The following is a 14,937-nucleotide window of genomic DNA, read 5'->3' as shown; positions in this document are numbered from 1 at the left end:
TCTTTTCATAGTATAAGTACAGTATATTATCTTTTTACAGTAGAAGTATACTATATTGTCATAGTAGAAGTATAGTATAGTATCTTTTACAGTAGAAGTACAGTATAGGGTCTTAGCACAGTAGAAGTATATACGTTTTTCATAGTAGAAGTACAGTATAGGGTATTTTCATACTATTAGTACAGTATGGTATCTTTTTACAGTAGAAGTACAGTATAGGGTCTTAGCACAGTAGAAGTATAGTATATTTTCATAGTAGAAGTACAGTATAGTATATTTTTACAGTAGAAATACAGTATAGTATCTTTTTACAGTAGAAGTACAGTATAGGGTCTTAGCACAGTCAAAGTAAATTATTTACATCAAATAAATGAGTATAGCTCAATATGACAACACCTCCTGACCTTTAACCCTCAATGAAGATGAGAAAAACTCGACACAAAACCCTCCGAAAGTTCAGCTGATGCTTTTTCATTCTTTTCTTTTTCTCTGCTTCATTGAAGCGTCTAAGATGACGGACACCCTACTAAGCTAACCTGAACCAAGCTAACCTGAACCAAGCTAAACTTACCTGAAATAGGCGCTGCAGCCACACAGGATGGCCTTGTGGGCGTTAAACTCAGTGCTGTTGACTTTAATAACCACATCACAGAACCTTCCCTCCAGACGCAGTTCATTAAGGATTGTACAGGACATTGTTTCCTTTTCCATGTGGTGATTTTTAAATGGTATCTACAGAATATATTCAAGCTTACAGACAAGTAGCCAGACAAATTACATATATATAATATACTATATACAAATTAAATAATAATAAAGACTGAAAAATCTAATAATTAAAATAATAAAATACCTAAATTAGATTGTAAACAATAATAAAAAAAATTATAACAGTAAAATAAGTCGTTAATAAATAACAAATAAAATGATAAAAAAATTATAAATAATAAAATATTTAAGTACAAATTATAGAAATAAAGAACAATAAGACAATAAAATAAAGATAATAATTCATTTAAAAGCTAGTTTAAAAAGGTAAGTTTTGACTTGGTTTTTACAAAAAGTGCCAACCGAGTCTGCTGTCCTAATGACCTGCAGGAGAGTGTTATATTTCGTTACTGGCTACGCGTCTTGCTTGCCTATTGAACATCTAGTTTATACCTATTGTATACATTGAAAGTATTTCTCATGCACCTTACATCTATCCAGCCACGCCCACTTCTGGCTACGTATATATAACCCTGTGGCGTGGCTGTGCTCCTCCCTCCCTCGTTCTTTCATTCAAAAGTGTTTTGCTCAGATGCATCATTGCAGTGTGAGAGTTAGAGGTAGTTTTTTGACAGCGAATTTAGTTTAGAGATGGCAATGTCACCAACCATGATGAATGAGCGAACATCTTTGGTTGAAACGAACGTGGAGTCATTTCACTCAAATGTGTTTAATGTGTGCCTGAAACAAAATGACAAGTGGGCCACGTTACCCTTTCTGATAAAGAAATGTAAGCAGGCAGCAATTGTTTGTCTTGTAAAATGGAGCCATGGTGGCTCTCATGTGACATGTTTTTAAACAACGTAGCTCAGAGCCCACAAATGATGGTTGGTTTTCGTGTTGGGTTTTCAAGAGATAAAAAGGCATATGCATCGCGTATGATTTTCACTTATAATCAACACGGGGCTAAACACTGCTCCTCGAGGTTCCAGTTTCACCTTTCCTTGTATGTTTTGCTTTCATGAGGTTGTCTGGGGGGTGAAAATATAAACCCTTATCTTTGGGTATATTATATCAATTTTGTGAAGTCCTGACAAGGGTGCGTGTAATAAGGGAGAGCCTTGCCAGGTGCGCTCATTATTAAAAAGAATCCCTGTACGCGTCGACATGATGACATATGTACGTGGGGTCCCGCCCTGTCAGGATAATGTTCCCCCATACCCGCTGACTCGAAAGAGTGGGGTTATGTGTGGGTCCCGCCTAAATGTCATCACAGGGTCCCAGTTCTGAATTAATCCGAGAGGAGGTTATACTGGTAATTGTCAAGCTGCTTAGCTAAGAATCCCAGCTCATGCTGTCAAATGGATCTGGCTCTGTGGGGTGAACTAACGTTGTCCCCCTCTCAAAGAGGTGGATATAACGACAGGTGTTTTTTCCGAGGTTCTGTATGGAAATCCCGTGTCAAGGGCCCCTACAGGGGATCGGGTCTCTCCTATCCCCAGGCCCATACTTAACATATCTCCCAATCAGCCGATTGTAAAAGAAAAACCGTTCAGAATACCATCCTCACAGCGCCTGTTAAACAACAGCTACCGGCTAAAGAGGATGACGTCAGCCTGCTCAGTGGCCCTGTCCTCCGCGTTTATGATATGCAGTGTTGGGCAAGTTACTTTTAAAAAGTAACTAGTTACAGTTACTAGTTACTTCTTCCAAAAAGTAACTAAATTACTTACTCAGTTACAAATTATAAAAGTAACTAGTTACTTCAGAAAGTAACTATTGCGTTACTTTCAAGTAATTTTTTTTACATAAACAACATACACAAATCTAAACTATTTTAATGTTGCTGTGGGACAAAGTGAGACTAGCCTCCAATCAAATGCCATGTATGTAGATATTATTATAATTACTATGTTTATATAGTGGATCATACAAATACAATAGATGTTTTGGAACTTTTTATATCATGTATTGCCCCTCAACAGGCCACAACTGGGCAACATTAAATTATGCTTGTTAAGCACTATACCAAAAATAAATAACAAATATATACTGATTGATTGAACATTTTAATTAACAGATTGCAGAATGGGTACAGTACAGTACAGCTCAATACACACAATTGTTAAGGGGATGCAGACCAGAGAAAGACTTTCGTCTTGTTTACATCAGGGTCCCCCATTTTCAATTCATGACATTTATGACATACACAACATACAGATATAAGAATCTAATCTAATCATCTAAACATGACATTTAAGACATGCATGACATACAGATATATATATATATCTCTGACTCTGAGCACCTGAACAGACTGTGCTATTAAACCAGGAAGTGCAGCACTATGTCAGCAGAGTAGAGCCAACCCTACTGCAGTGCAACACACAACTAACACAAGACTAGAGTGAACAAAAACGCTCATGGACCCGCGGTCTGTCATTGAATGCTCGCGTGTGTTGTTCGTTGGATTCGTTTTGGATTATTTGGCCACCAAAACAACTATCAAAACGTACACGGACCGCGGTCTCACACCGACTGGCTTGTGTTGTCGCGCTGTGTTTCAGAATCTGGATGAACCCGCCAACCTCTACCTTTGATTGGCTTACCATGGCATTTTACTCAAGCTCAGCCAATCGCGCGCTGAGGTTGGCTGAGAAGGACTAACCTCGTTCCCAGCTTTATAGAATGCCTCTCGTCGCAGAGATCTTTCTGATGAAAAAAAAGCTTCAATCATAGACAGTAACGCGCTGCATTTTTAAGATTGGATGAGTAATCCGTTAGATTACTCATTACTGAAAAAACTAACGCCGTTAGTAACGCCGTTCTTTATAACGCCGTTACTCCCATCACTTATGATATGAGGCCTCGGCCACTGTACCTGGGGGCAGGGCCACCTTTGCTGACGCCCTTTGCTGACCCCCCCCCCCCTACCCCACCCCCCTCACCCCCCTCTAATGGGACTAGGTGTCGGGCCAATACAGTAGGGAGTAGTTGGCCTGCTCTGCCTCCCTACAATTAACGTATTGGGAATGGGAAGTCTGTGCCTGGTCCCGGGCGATGCTGTCTTGGGGACCGGCACATCCTGGTCTGGCCGAACAGCATAACAGCGTTTATGTGGTCAGACAGGAGGGAGTACGTCTCCACCAGGCGGCAGTCGAGCTCTGCTCTTGCTAAGGAATCTGCCAGCTTGAGGGCCCTCTACATTTCCAGGTGGAAATGACAGGGCAGATCGAGAGCCCTGTTTCTCGTGCGGTCCATGGGGCTGGAACCTCCTCTGCATCTCGTCGCTAGGTAATGGGCGGGATGCACGGTGAGGTAGAAGCGGGTTTTTTCGCACGGTCAACTCACTTTGTGCGTTTTTTGGGGTACTGCGCCCTATTTACGCATAGTCAGTGTTCTATCCCTCCGCTCCTCGTTAGGATGAGTGTGAGGGCCAGGACCCTCCCCATTTTTTCTGATGGTCGTAAAGGGGACCTCAGTGGGTACATTTATCGGGTCTACGCGTCTTGCTCCACCCATTAGTCCAATGGGCAAGCAAGACGCGAAGCCAGTAACGAAATATAACAAAGGTTATCCTATAACCCTAGTTATATGATTACTGGCAAGCGTCTTGCTTTGTGGCCCTGAGGACCCCTGGCTGTTTTTCGAATGAAATTCAGACTCGGAAGGAGGAGCACAGCCATGCCACGGGGTTATATATACGTAGCCATAAGTGGGCGTGGCTGGATAGATGTAAGGTGCATGAGAAATACTTTCAATGTATACAATAGGTATAAACGAGCTGTTCAATAGGCAAGCAAGACGCTTGCCAGTAATCATATAACTAGGGTTATAGGATAACCTTCGTTCCAGAGTCTGCTGTCGTAATGACCTGCAGAAGAATGTTCCAGAGTCTGCTGTCGTAATGACCTGCAGAAGAATGTTCCAGAGTCTGCTGTCGTAATGACCTGCAGGAGAGTGTTCCAGAGTCTGCTGTCGTAATGACCTGCAGGAGAGTGTTCCAGAGTCTGCTGTCGTAATGACCTGCAGGAGAGTGTTCCAGAGTCTGCTGTCGTAATGACCTGCAGGAGAGTGTTCCAGAGTCTGCTGTCCTAATGACCTGCAGGAGAGTGTTCCAGAGTTTTGGGGCGTAGCAGCTGAAAGCACTGATCACAGCATGTCACATCACCACTTGTAACTCTGCTGTGGACACTGAGCACCCAGCTCTAGCAGAGACAGGGATAAACAGAGGGAGGCTGCTGATGCCAGTGGGTGGTGGTGATGGTGATGATGATGATGACGAAGAATAAGAAACTATGAAAATCACTTTCTTATTCTTCTTCGTCATCATCATATTATTATTATTAGGCTATTATTATTGTTGTTGTTTTTGTTGGACAAAAGTATTAAATAGTTTAGGTCACAGAGCTGCGTTCTGTCTTTTCTAATACCATACTGGTAATAGTTATTTATTCAATCAGTGCATGAAATCTCTTTTGCTGGAGGGGAAACCCTTGCGAGCACAGGGGAGAACATGCAAACTCCACACAGAAAGGCCGGGGAGATACCCCACCTGGGTACCTGGCAACCCAGCAACCTGGTCCCCAAGCATCTAACCCAGGACCTTCTTGCTGCTAGGCAGTGTTAACCACTGCACCATCGTGGCGCTGTGATACTAACTATTCACTTCAGACAGATTTCAAGTTTCCAAATATATACTGCGTGAGGGTGAATATAATAGTGAGGGTGAATATATAGTGAGGGTGAATATATGGTGAGGGTGAATATATAGTGACTAGTGAGGGTGAATATAATAGTGAGGCTGAATATATAGTGAGGGTGAATATATGGTGAGGGTGAATATATGGTGAGGGTGAATGTATAGTGAGGGTGAATATATGGTGAGGGTGAATATATAATGAGGGTGAATATATAGTGAGGGTGAATATATGGTGAGGGTGAATATATGGTGAGGGTGAATATATAGTGAGGGTGAATATATAGTGAGGGTGAATCTATAGTGAGGGTGAATATATGGTGAGGGTGAATATATGGTGAGGGTGAATATATAGTGAGGTTGTTACCTGCTTCTCTGGCAGGTAACCATCTAATCAGACCAGAGCACTAATCTAATCTAACTGTGTGAACCCAGGACAGCCAACACATTAGACGCACATGATGTCATCAACCATGTGTGTGTGTGTGTGTGTGTGTGTGTGTGTGTGTGTGTCTGTGTGTCTGTGTGCTTGTGTGTGCTTACGATGTCTTTATAGCAACCAAGCACTCTCACACGTAGCCTTTACACACACATGCAGGCATGCATACATACACGCACATGGACACATGGACACACACACACACACCCACTGAGGGTAGATTTCTGTGGTCTAATCTTTATGGAAGGTACGGTCGTTCAGTTAAGTTCAGTTCAGAGTTTTTTATTTGCCACATGGAATCATACAATCAGAGTTTCTTCATTACACAGTGCAGTTCGGGGAGTTGGGAGATGTTCATACAGTATCCAAATATTGATGCATATTGTATAGGGTTTACAATAGATCACCTTTTTGGTCTATTTGAGATAGGGTTGATATAGGTCAATTACAAAAACAGCTGGCAGTGTCCGTGTTGCCTAGTAACATGTAGAGTTCAGATTCTGCACTTGGGGAGATGTTGAGCCAAATCAGATCTCAGAACAGTCCTCCCAGGATAAAGGGAGGGAGATGTTGAGCCAAATCAGATCTCAGAACAGTTCTCCCAGGATAAAGGGAGGGAGATGTTGAGCCAAATCAGATCTCAGAACAGTCCTCCCAGGATAAATGGAGGGAGATGTTGAGCCAAATCAGATCTCAGAACAGTCCTCCAAGGATAAAGGGAGGGAAAGTTTCACCAATCACCACATCACCTCCATGAGTGAGGAGCACTGGTTTTACAAACCATCACTCTGATCACATTCATACTGTATACATCACCGCCATGAGCGGGGATTACAAATCAAGCTGTGGCACAGACAAGAGAGACACCGACACAGAGACAGTGATGCTTAGAGAAGAGATACAGAGATAGAGACAGAGAGATAGAGACAGAGAGATATAGACATAGATGCTTAGAGAAGAGACAGATAGATAGAGACAGTGATGCTTAGAGAAGAGACAGATAGATAGAGACAGAGATGCTTAGAGAAGAGAGAGAGCGATAGAGACAGAGAGATAGAGACAGAGAGATAGAGACATAGATGCTTAGAGAAGAGAGAGAGACAGAGATGCTTAGAGAAGAGACAGTGAGATAGAGACAGAGATGCTTAGAGAAAAGACAGAGAGATAGACAGAGCGATAGAGACAGAGATTTATTTGGATCCCCATTAGCCACAGCAGTGCTGGGGCTATTCTTCCTGGGGTCCATAACACATAAAATACAGTTACAGACTTATACACTCACAACATTTACATGTGATACAGACAATTAAAACCCTAATCAAATTCATAATACAATACAACAATATATACGCCTTATGAATTCATAATACAATACAATAATACCTACTCATAATTAATTCATAATACAATACAGCATAATATACTATTTAGCTTTTACATACATTATCTGTGTTCATATCAGCCAATTATACAATATTTTAATAATATATTCCTATCAGACACATGCCTTTTCATCCATATATACCTATCTCTTTATCAGACATGTAACTGAGGGGTACAATTCCCTGACTGTATTGATAAGTATGGTATCATTAAACCACTACCGATTATGTACTTTAACTACTGGCCACACAGTACATGATATAGATATATAGATACCATGAAACGAAGTCCACACAAATGTATAAATCGAATATTTTATATAGCAAAGGGTATATACAACGTTCACTTAATGACATTTATGATTTGAATGCACTTGTAAGGCAAATGAGTATTCGTAGGCAAATCAACATTGAATGTCCAATCTCTGGTTACGCAGGGAGCAAGTATGCAACCTGGTTCTTTAGGGAACTATAGCGATGGTACTTAAATGATTATAGCTGGATATACTAAAAGGGGGTCCCGCTGGTTGTAAGTCAGTAGAGGGGGGGGGGGTTAGGAGAGCCGCCGGCGATATCCCATCTGGCCAACGATTTCTTGGGAGAATTCAGAGTGCTGAACACGGTGCCCACAGAACCTCGGTCCACAGATGAATACAGCTGGGCCCTCTTGTAGACGGTAGCTGCCGGTCCACAACGAAGAGACGTGAGGCGACCTCACTCGGGGTAGAGCGCCGTCTCACCTGGACTCCTCTCGGGGGGTAGTTCCAACACTCACCAGTGTTGGCTGTTATCCATGGCATAAATCAAAGCACCCAAAGCAAGTAGATAATCCAAGCCGTGTAGGGCTCGCCGTCGTCCGGGTAAGGTAATCCAATGTGCAGGTCCACTCGTCCTGGCCCAGAACTCCTCGGATGAAAGCACCACACGTGGTCTGCCCAGCCTGGTTAAGACTCTAGATAACGTGAGGAACGATGGGGGTACTGCTCACTTTATAACTCTAACCGAACGATGCACCATACATAATAGACTATTATTAACTTAATAGAAATACGTCCCACTCGACGGTATAGTGCCAAACTATGACAATTCAATTATTAATCCACACGATGTCTCAATGCCATTCTGAGGCCAAGTTGACCATACTGCACCACACGTGTATCGTGGGTGAGGCTTAACGTCTTGCCACTAGGTTGGAGGGTAAAGAACTAAGGGCTAAGGGACTAAAAGAAAGTTCTACTTTACTTGCGCCATATATATATGCGCTCTGAACAAATAGTACCATTCGTATTTCGCCAGACGTATTCCTACGCGGAACCGGGCTAGTAACGACATGTTCGTCGGCACGATTGAACTTGAACCAAGGGGCTTGGCTGCTGGCGCCAGGTTCTTGTCCAATGAGAGAATGAAACTATTATGGGCTGTTAGTAGACTAAAGGGATATTCAGTGTATATGTACAAGGAATATACAAGGGATATCAAACGATATACAAATACTATTAAATATATATCCATAAATAAATATATATATTCGGTTTAATCTGATCCTTCACAACAAGACACATACATTTTCATTTACGTACACACTATCTATTAAGTTTAGATGCATAGAGAAAAGACAGAGAGATAGAGACAGAGATGCTTAGAGAAAGAGAGAGAGCGATAGAGACAGAGAGATAGAGACAGAGATGCTTAGAGAATGTCATGGTTTGATGTATTGAACCCAATATGCAGATAATGAGACTCGGCAGACAGATCTTGTTAAAACCCAGTTTGGGTATATTTAATAAATATAGAATGGTCAGGTATTCAGGCAGGGGTTGATACATGGGAGGGCACTCGTACAGTCCAGGGGCGTGTGCAGGACAGGAGAGTCAAACAGGCAGGGGTCGATACACGGGTACGGGATAATCAGCCAGGCAGGGGTCAAAGCGGGTACAGGGTAGTTAGCCAGGCAGGAATCGAAACAGGTGCAGGTCCTCATACGTTCCGGAAAAAGGCAAGGAGAGTCGTCAGGCAGGCCGGGGTCAGAGCACGTCTCGTCAGGAGCCAGAGAACAGGGTGAAGAGCCAGGTAGGACTGCGGGGAAGCATGAGAACAAGGGTTAGACACGGTCGAAGCACAATGGACTAGAGAACAATACGAGAGAGCAGAATAATACAACTAACTGGGAAATACGAAGTTACGATCTGGCAGCCTCATGACATCTGGGGCGGGGTTATATCCCTGACGTAATTGGCCCACAGACGTCAATCAGCTGCTCCGCTGACAGCAGCACACCTGTACTCTGCACCTGACTTAATGAGAGACAGAGATAAAGAGAGATAGAGAGAGAGGGAGGAAGGGAGTAGCCAGGTAGCAACTGTGACAGTACCCCCCTCAACGGGCGCCACCTGGCGCACCTCCGGGAAGACCAGGATGCTCATCATGGAAGCTGGTCATGATGGACGGGTCCAGGATCAGCCAACATGGAACCCAGCTGTGCTCCTCGGGACTGTACCCCTCCCAATCCACCAGGTGCTGCAAACCTTGACCCCGACGGTGCATGTCCAGGAGCCGCCGGACCGTGTAGGCGGGATGGTCATCGATAATCTGGGGGTGCGGCGGGACGAGGGCAGGAGGGGACAGAGGGCAGGACGAAACAGGCTTGATCCTGTTTCATGATAGGTCGGATGGACCCGTAGAGAGCGGGGCAGCCAGAGACACACAGAGGAGCGGTTAAAGATCCGGTTGATGCAGAAAGGTGAATTCTGGTGCCAACTTGCGGCATTCCACCTTAAGAGGAAGGTTGCGGGTAGACAGCCACACCTCCTGGCCCGGACGATAGGGTGGGGCTGGAACTCGATGACGATTAGACTGTCGCTGGTACCGGGAAGCAGAGCGGAGTAGCACAGACCAAGCCTTCCTCCACGTCCGTTGGTAGCGGCGAACAAACTCCCTGGCCGCGATGGAACACCGATCTCCACCGCGTGGTCAGGAAACAGTGGGGGTTGATACCCGAGAGCACACTGTTTTTTTATTGATGAAAAAGCATTATATGGTTTTTACCTATACATTCGGATCAGCAGTTCAGCACCTGCACTGTTGGTGGGTGAGCCTAGTAAAGGATGTCGCATTGCGTTCATGTTCAATGAATGGACCAATGCAATAGTCTACCAAAGCCCCCCCTCTCTCTATATATATCTCACACACACACACACACACACACACACACACACACACACACACACACACACACACACACACACACACACACACACACACACACACACACACACACACACACACACACACACACACACACACACACACACACACACTTCAGAAACAAACATAGTATCAATGAGAGCATCAATCATACACCTGAGTGATGTCTAGTAAAAAAAAAAAAAAAAAAAACTGGGCCCCCCCCCCCCAGTGCTGGGCCCTTGGAATCATCCAAAGCTACCCCCCCCCCCCCCCCCCCCCCCCAGCTACGCCCCCTGGGTGCGGCTACGAGGCAAAAATTGCGCATGAACCGCCGTTAAAAATCTGCTTCACAGAGGAGGGTTGGGGCCACTGGGTGACCGCAGAGACCTTAGCGGGGTCCATCTGCACCTGACCCTCGGAGATGAACACAGAGGGTACATGGAATTCGCATTTTTCCGCTTTAACAAAAAGCTTGTTTTCCAACAGCCGTTGAAGGACCAGGCGAACATGATGCTGGTGAGAATCTAGGGCCCTCATTTATCAATAATGCATAGAAAGTAGGGCTGTCCCCGACTAAGGATTTGGATAGTCGACGTTGATTTGCCGAAATTAGCCGATAGTTGACTATTAGTCGACTATGAAAAAAATCTTTTTTTGATTTTTTTTTGATTTTTTTTTAATTTATTATAATTTTTTTGTATCATTCCATTTGGGCTGTGGGGTGCTTAATGTCTGAAGGAGTCAACGGAAGGCTTCTTCTCCTCTGCAAAAGCATGCAATTGGTCCACTGATGGATACATCTTGATATTTGTCTAGTCTAGTGTGTTCATTAGATGGGTGAAATCCTCTTTCAGTGCCTCTGTGCCTGTTTTCTTAGGCAGTTAGCTTCTGGTATGCGTGCCATTAGCGTTAGCCACGCTTCTAGGCCTATTTTCTTTTGGAAAGAATGATAAAAAAAATATATGAAAAAAAATAAATAAAAAATAAATCTAATTTTTTTATTTTTTTTGCATTCGACTAAGAGGTTGGCAGTCGACTACGGCTACTTTCGATCGATTAGTCTACTATTCAACTAATAGGGGTCAGCCCTAGTAGAAAGTGTTCTATTTTTGTTTCTACGCACGAAATTTTGAAAGTCTACGGACAGAAAAATCGGGATTTATCAACCGTGCGTGCACAGGTCGTACCAACTCGTACCCATACTCTGTGTTGATAAATACCAATTGTTATTACCGTCTATGCTCATGCACGATTCTAAGTATTTGCATACAGAACCACCCCTAATTAACCATATATGGTAATGGGACACCCCCATGGAATGTGGAATAATGGATTAAGCGAACTACAGTATTAGAAACTTCATTGAGAGCGAGATTGATCACGGAGGTCATCTAACCAACAAATTAAAGGTGGAAAGCATTTCTTTGCTAACAATCTTATTTGGAAATATGACACAAAATATATTTTATTTTAAACAATATTTAATCGCGTTTGGAGGTGGGTGTTCTGCGTCTGCCCTCGTGCCAAACAAGCAGGGCAACTGCGCTCTAAATGGCTCTTGTGCACGAGTGAGCCCATTATAATTGCGCTCCTGTTGGGTCGGGTTGGTCAGTCATTAACTATGGCTTCAGTGGATAACCCTGATCACCTGCATTTAAGTGATATTTGAATTACAGATACCCTAGTAATAACATTACAATTTAATTAAATACAATGCGTGCGTTCCTCCCCGTCACCAGCAACGACATGTATCAGCCAAATGCGCATCGCATGTATATTGACTGAGTGGAATCCCTTTCTATTCACATAACTGAATTTGTGAAGGAGCTTTGACAGCTACATGGGTGGTACAGTCTATTGCTCATCCCCAATATCACGATGGACCGTGCCGGTGGCCAAAGACCCGAGGGTGGAGAGGACTTGAATGTGCACAGGGTGGAATTTGTGCGTTTTGTTCCACGCTCCAATTTGGGTCCCAAATTGTGGTACAAATCAAGGAGAATGTGTCTCGGGTAGCGGACTCTACTTAATATTATGTTCTCTCTGCAAATAAACTGCCCTATCTCTGAAAACAGCTGTCAGCGCACCCCGTGAGAAGTATTCCGATAAAGCTATAGATAAACCATGCTGCATTCATTCGGAAAGACCTATTCCAAATGCTATTTATAGGGTTTGACAATAATTACACTACTGTCGCTATTTTACACTTAACTATAATTAATTACGGGTCATACCAAAGACGTCGGTGTTGAAACGAATCCATGAAAGCTTATTAGTCTGTTGCATTTTTCCTATTCTACCGCTTGGTGCCATTGTACTCACGGTCGGAGCTGTGTGTAGATGTACGCACAATCTCAAGCACACTTTCATATTGATAAATCCCACACTTTGCTTAGAAATGATTGTACGCACGGTTTACGCACCTATCTGTGCATACGCAGCATTGATAAATGAGGGCCCAGGTCTTTGGAAAAAAATCTAAATATCGTCCAGGTAAACAAAAACGAACTGTCCGTTCATGTCCCTGAGTATGTCGTTCACCAGACTTTGGAATACTGCTGGAGCGTTGGTGAGGCCAAACGGCATCACAAGATACTGCTGGAGCGTTGGTGAGGCCAAACGGCATCACAAGATACTGCTGGAGCGTTGGTGAGGCCAAACGGCATCACAAGATACTGCTGGAGCGTTGGTGAGGCCAAATGGCATCACGAGATACTGCTGGAGCATTGGTTAATACTGCTGGAGCGTTGGTGAGGCCAAACGGCATCACGAGATACTACTGGAGCATTGGTTAATACTGCTGGAGCGTTGGTGAGGCCAAACGGCATCACGAGATACTACTGGAGCATTGGTTAATACTGCTGGAGCGTTGGTGAGGCCAAACGGCATCACAAGATACTGCTGGAGCATTGGTTAATACTGCTGGAGCGTTGGTGAGGCCAAACGGCATCACAAGATACTGCTGGAGCGTTGGTTAGGCCAAACGGCATCACAAGATACTCGAAGTGGCCGATAGGTGTATTAAAAGCAGTCTTCCACTCGTCATCCTCCCGAATGCGAACGAGGTGGTAAGCACTGCGCAGAACCAATGTGGAAAAGATGGTGGCACTGTGCAGAGGACTGAAGGCAGAGCTGATGAGGGGCAGCGGGTATTTATTGTTCACCATAATGTTATTAATCACTCATGCGCGATACCTGTACCATTACACTGATAGAATTACAAGTTATTGCTGAAATTGTAAGGCAACACGTGCAGCTAATTAAATCCACATTCATCGCACACACAATTAATGCACACACATCCACATGCACACGCTTAAAGAAACACTCCCTTAACACTGACTTTAAACACTTTCAACACTACACCATATTTTATCTATTTATTACAAACATATTTGCACTTCATCCAAACCTCCATTTTGCATTTATTTTTTTAAAGTTTGCATTTTTGTACCTCATTGTCTGCATTTTTACTTCATTGTACTTTAGGTTGTACTTTAGTTTGTATAGTGTATATTTGTATAGTATTGGGACTTTATTCCTCTTTTACTTTTTTTTACCGTATGAAGCACATTCTCAGGGGCTCATACAGAACCAAGCATTTCACTGTAATGTACATGTACTTTATACGTGACAAATAAAACAAAACTTGAACTTGAAACTTGAAACATATTTATTTTTCCATATATCACTTTCCTCCCCATGAAATCAAAGTCCATTCACATTTTGGTCCATTTTCAAATTTAGAAATTGACCCTTTTGTTACGTAAGAGTAGATGTGAGACAAACTGATTAATTTAGATGAGATGAAATTCTTGATATGATATCAGATTTGCCACATTTCTGTCAAAATATTCCAGTCTCAAAAGATAGTTTTGACACAACCTTGGCAGACATCCATCATTATACTCCCCATGATTTCACTTTCCCATAACCTGGGCTGGTTGGTATTGACGGATGCTCATGCCACATGCTTGCAGTATCTTTACTCAAGTACTGTACTGTACAATGTCGAGGCACCTGTACTTTACTTGAGTGTTTTTATTTTAGGGAAGTTTGAACTTTTTACTCCACTACATTCATCTGAACCCATCGGTTTTGCATAGAAAACATGGCAAGATTGATATACTTTCAAATTTGAAGCCTGACAACTTCAATAGGATGTAATCAGAGCAGCATAAATGGACCACATACCACTTTAACATAACCTCAGAGCAGCATAACTGGACCACATGCCACTTTAACATAACCTTTAATCAGAGCAGCATAACTGGACCACACACCATGCACTTTAACATAACCTTTAGAGGTCAATGGTTTGAGGATTGAACCATTGACAGCGTGCTACACAGTGGTGGTGAAGGAGGCAATTTCCACCCTACATTGTAGTGCTTTGAGTCTAGAGAAAAAGTGCTATATAAATGTAATGATCATTCATTCATTCAAGCGCTGGAATACACAAACATCATGTAGAATGTGAACTTTTACTTTAGATACGTAGGCATTTTGAATGGAGGACTGTT

This window comes from Notolepis coatsorum (genome assembly GCF_963971535.1).
Source record: "Notolepis coatsorum genome assembly, chromosome: 6".
Classification (NCBI taxonomy): domain Eukaryota; kingdom Metazoa; phylum Chordata; class Actinopteri; order Aulopiformes; family Paralepididae; genus Notolepis; species Notolepis coatsorum.
This window is presented reverse-complemented; position numbering follows the sequence as displayed.